Source organism: Bombina bombina, chromosome 4 (assembly GCF_027579735.1).
Source record: "Bombina bombina isolate aBomBom1 chromosome 4, aBomBom1.pri, whole genome shotgun sequence".
Taxonomy (NCBI): Eukaryota; Metazoa; Chordata; class Amphibia; order Anura; family Bombinatoridae; genus Bombina; species Bombina bombina.
In genome coordinates, this window is record NC_069502.1 from 324,993,277 (window position 1) to 324,999,276 (window position 6,000).

Consider the following 6,000-nt stretch of genomic DNA (forward strand, 5'->3'; position numbering starts at 1 on the left):
GTAATGGGGAAACCAGACGTGGACTCCATGCACACTTGCCCTTAGAGAGATACAACTGCACCTTACTGACGAGGCCCATAAGAGGCCGAAACGATCATCTGGGGTTGTTGTTTCCCTTGTTCAGAGAAGAATTGCCTGGTATTTCGGTGCTTGACTGTCATTGCGCAGGGTCAGACTGATATGCTTCAGGATATTTTTTCTCTGTGAAGGGGCATAGTGTGCAAAAAGAACTGGCACCCTGAGGAATTCAATAAAAATGAACATGCATGGAAGTTATTCCAGCTTCTGTTCTATCTCATGGAGTGCTGTTCTCTCTCTTTCGATTTTTATGCAAATTACTCTTGGGTCACCCTAAGAGTAATGGGGAAACCAGACGTGGACTCCATGCACACTTGCCCTTAGAGAGATACAACTGCACCTCACTGACGAGGCCCATAAGAGGCCGAAACGATCGTCTGGGGTTGTTGTTTCCCTTGTTCAGAGAAGAATTGCCTGGTATTTCGGTGCTGGACTGTCATTGGGCAGGGTCAGACTGATATGCTTCAGGATATTTTTTCTCTGTGAAGGGGCATAGTGTGCAAAAAGAACTGGCACCCTGAGGAATTCAATAAAAATTAACATGCATGGAAGTTATTCCAGCTTCTGTTCTATCTCATGGAGTGCTGTTCTCTCTCTTTCGAAATAAATGTATTAACCCCTAAACTGCCTCACTCCCGCCTCAAAAACCCTATAATAAATAGTATTAACCCCTAATCTGCCCTCCCTAACATTGCCAACACCTAACTTCAAGTATTAACCCCTAATCTGCCGACCGGACCTCGCCGCTACTCTAATAAATGTATTAACCCATAAAGCTAAGTCTAACCCTAACACTAACACCCCCTTAAGTTAAATATAATTTTTATCTAATGAAATAAATTAACTAAATAAATTAATCCTATTTAAAGCTAAATACTTACCTGTAAAATAAATCCTAATATAGCTACAATATAATGAATAATTATATTGTAGCTATTTTAGGATTTATATTTATTTTACAGACAACTTTGTATTTATTTTAACCAGGTACAATAGCTATTAAATAGTATTAAATAGGTGTAATTAGTTTAAAATTTTTGTAATCTTTTTTTTATTTTTTGTAATTTAGTGTTTGTTTTTGTAATTTAGTTTAGTTGATTTAATTATAGATAATTGCAGATAGTTTAGTTAATTAATTTATTGATAGTGTAGTGTTAGGTTTAATTGTAACTTAGGTTAGGATTTATTTTCCAGGTAATTTTGTAATTATTTTAACTAGGTAGCTATTAAATAGTTATTAACTATTTAATAGCTATTGTACCTAGTTAAAATAAATACAAATTTGCCTGTAAAATAAATATAAATCCTAAAATAGCTACAATATAATTATTTGTTATATTGTAGCTATATTAGGGTTTATTTTACAGGTAAGTATTTAGCTTTAAATAGGATTAATTTATTTAATAAGGGTTAATTTATTTAGTTAGATAAAAATTATTTTTAATTTAGGGGGGTGTTAGGGTTAGACTTAGCTTTAGGGGTTAATACATTTATTAGAGTAGCGGCGAGGTCCGGTCGGCAGATTAGGGGTTAATACTTGAAGTTAGGTGTTGGCAATGTTAGGAAGGGCAGATTAGGGGTTAATACTATTTATTATAGGGTTTTTGAGGCGGGAGTGAGGCGGTTTAGGGGTTAATACATTTATTATAGTGGCGGCGAGGTCTGGTCGGCAGATTAGGGGTTAAGAAGTGTAGGTAGGTAGCGGCAAAGTTGGGGGGGTAGATTAGGGGTAATAAATATAATATAGGGGTCGGCGATTTTAGGGGCAGCAGATTAGGGGTACATAGGGATAATGTAGGTTGCGGCGGTGTACGGAGCGGCAGATTAGGGGTTAATAATAAAATGCAGGGGTCAGCGATAGCGGGGCGGCAGATTAGAGGTTAATAAGTGTAAGGTTAGGGGTGTTTAGACTCGGGGTACATGTTAGGGTGTTAGGTGCAGACTTAGGAAGTGTTTCCCCATAGGAAACAATGGGGCTGTGTTAGGAGCTGAACGCTGCTTTTTTGCAGGTGTTAGGTTTTTTTTCAGCTCAAACTGCCCCATTGTTTCCTATGGGGATATCGTGCACGAGCACGTTTTTGAAGCTGGCCGCGTCCGTAAGCAACGCTGGTATTTAGAGTTGCAGTGGCGGTAAATTATGCTCTACGCTCCCTTTTTAGAGCCTAACGCAGCCCTTCAGAGAACTCTAAATACCAGCGTTATTTAAAAGGTGCGGGGAGAAAGACACGCGTAGCTAACGCACCCCTTCTTAAATCTAGGTGATAGTATTTTCTATTTCCTACACTGTGTACCATTTTGTAGCCCTTCTTTGAATAGGTTCTAGTATCTAGTTAAGTCACACTTTGACACGCTGTTGATAGTACACACTGTTCTGAGTGTATTTTCTAGATCACACTAATCATTTTCACACTGTGAAAGGGAGTCATGGATGAAATTGGGTTATAGGGTATTTTTTATTACAAACATATAATTTAATTAAAAAAAAAAATAGAGGGAAGCAGAATCCCAGTGAATCCCTTGAGAAAGATGATGTGTGTGCATTCTACAGACTCCACAGAACATATGGCTGGTCTTCAAATGTTTCCAGGGCTTTTTTTTATTCCCAGTCCGGCCTTGGTTAAGATTTGTGTTTGCACTTTAGCGCTTTTGAAGACCTGAAATAAATCATTATTATTCATTGTATATCACAACTCTCCACTACTTGTGCACCATCAGCTTAAGGGACAGTCTAGTCCAAAATAAACTTTCTTGATTCAGATAGAGAATGTAATTTTAAACAATTTTCCAATTTACTTTTATCACCAATTTTGCTTTGTTCTCTTAGTTGAGAGCTAAACCTAGGTGGTTCATATGCAAATTTGTAAGCCCTTGAAGGCCTCCTCTTCTCTCAGGGCATTTTAACAGTTTTTCACCACTAGAGGGTGTTAGTTCATGTGTGACATATAGATAACACTGTGCTAACGCACGTGGAAATCCAGTGAGCCAGCTCTGATTGGCTAAAATGGATGTCTGTCAAAAGAACTGAGATAAGGGGGCAGTTTGCAGAAGCTTAGATACAAGGTACTCACAGAGGTAAAAAGTGTATTTATATAACTGTGTTGGTTATGCAAAACTAGGGAATGGGTAATAAAGGGATTATCTATCTTTTTAACAATTCTGGTGTAGACTGTCCCTTTAGTGCACACTTGAGCTCAAGTGATATCCAACATGACTTTTACTGCTTGCCTCCATAGAAGTCTATTAGGTGACAGGTTGAGAAAGCCCACAATGTATCTGACAGATGTTAGCGTCCCCTAGACTATCGCTTGAGCAATACAATTTACTTTTAATATGAACACAAAAATGAAAGCGCTATTGATTCAAGAGATTGTAACACACATAGGGGGTAGTTATCAACGTGTCAACTTTCCTGCCTTCGCCGGCCCAATACGCACGCCTAAGCTCACCTCACATCGCCGCCGCAGACCTGAAAAAATTTGCCTAAGTTATCAAGTAAAGCTGTCAAAAAGCCGCGGGGCAATAAGCAGCGGACTGTGAGAGTTATCACTCATCCGATCTCGCTGCTCTTCGGCTGTTTGACAGCTTTCTTGCTAGCCTGTCACTAAGCACTCAAACTAAACTACACTGTTCTACCCCCTATACCGGCGCCCCCGGAGCCCCCCGCAAATAAATAAAGTTACTAACCCCTAAACCGCCGCTCCTAGACACCGCCGCAAGTCTTATAAATCTATTAACCCCTAAACCGCCACTCCCGGACACTGCTGCCACCTACATTATACCAAGTAACCCCTATCCTGCCCCCCCTATACCATCGCCCTGTATAATAAAGTTATTAACCCCTATCCTGCTGATCCTGCACCTCGCCGCAAATAAATAAATAGTTTAACCCCTAAACCGCCGCTCCCTGAACCCGCCGCAACCTATATTAAATTTATTAACCCCTATCCTGCCCCCCCCTACACCGTCGCCACCTATAATAAATTTATTAACCCCTATCCTGCCCCCCACTACACCTCCGCCACTGTAATAAATTTATTAACCCCTAAACCTAAGTCTAACACTAACCCTAACACCCCCCTAACTTAAATATTAATTAAACAAATCTAAATAATATTTCTATTATTAACTAAGTTAATCCTATTTAAAACTAAATACTTACCTATAAAATAAACCCTAATATAACAACAATATAAATAATAATTATATTGTAGCTATCTTAGGATTTATTTTTATTTTACAGGTACCTTTCAATTTATTTTAACTAGGTACAATAGCTATTAAATAGTTATTAACTATTTAATAGCTTACCTAGCTAAAATAAAGAGAAATGTACCTGTAAACTAAAAACTAACCTAAGTTACAATTACACCTAACACTACACTATACTTTAATAAATTATCCCTATTTAAAACTAAATACTTACCTGTAAAATAAACCCTAAGATAGCTACAATATAATTAATAATTACATTGTAGCTATCTTAGGATTTATATTTATTTTACAGGTAACTTTGTATTTATTTTAGCTAGTTAGAATAGTTATTAAATAGTTATTAACTATTTAATAACTACCTAGCTAAAAGAAATACAAAATTACCTGTAAAATAAATCCTAACCTAAGTTACAATTAAACCTAACACTACACAATCATTACATTAATTAAATAAATTAACTACAAATAACTACAATTAAATACAATTACATAAATTAACTAAAGTACAAAAAATAAAAAAGCTAAGTTACAAAAAATAAAAAAAATAAGTTACAAACATTTAAAAAAAATTACAACAATTTTAAGCTACTTACACCTAATCTAAGCCCCCTAATAAAATAACAAACCCCCCCAAAATAAAAAAATGCCCTTCCCTATTCTACATTAAAAAAGTTCAAAGCTCTTTTACCTTACCAGCCCTTGAAAGGGCCTTTTATGGGGGCATGCCCCCAAAAATTCAGCTCTTTTGCCTGTAAAAGAAAAATACAACCCCCCCAACATTAAAACCCACCACCCACATACCCCTAATCTAACCCAAACCCCCCTTAAAATAACCTAACACTAATCCCCTGAAGATCATCCTACCTTGAGTCGTCTTCACTCAACCGAGCAGCGATGGAACCGAAGAGGACATCCGGAACGGCAGAAATGATCATCCAAGGGGCTCTGAAGAAATCTTCCATCCGATGAAGTGATCCTCCAAGCGGCGCTGAAGAAATATTCCATCCGGGCGAGGTCATCTTCCAAGAGGCGCTGAAGAAGTCTTCTATCCGGGCGAGGTCATCTTACAAGCCGGGTCTTGAATCTTCATCCCGCCGACGCGGAACATCCTTCTTTCCCGACGGACTACCGACGAATAAGGGCTCCTTTAAGGGACATCATCCAAGATGGCGTCCCTTCAATTCCGATTGGCTGATCGGATTCTATCAGCCAATCGGAATTAAGGTAGGAAAAATCTGATTGGCTGATTGAATCAGCCAATCAGATTCAAGTTCAATCCGATTGGCTGATCCAATCAGCCAATCAGATAGAGCTCGCATTCTATTGGCTGAAGAATGACGGTTCCTTTAAGGGACGTCATCCAAGATTCTATCAGCCAATCGGAATTAAGGTAGGAAAATTCTGATTGGCTGATGGAATCAGCCAATCAGAATCAAGTTCAATCCGATTGGCTGATCCGATCAGCCAATCAGATTGAGCTTGCATTCTATTGGCTGTTCCGATCAGCCAATAGAATGCAAGCTCAATCTGATTGGCTGATCGGATCAGCCAATCGGATTGAACTTGATTCTGATTGGCTGATTCCATCAGCCAATCAGAATTTTCCTACCTTAATTCCGATTGGCTGATAGAATCCTATCAGCCAATCGGAATTCGAGGGACGCCATCTTGGATGACGTCCCTTTAAAGGAACCATCATTCTTCAGTTGG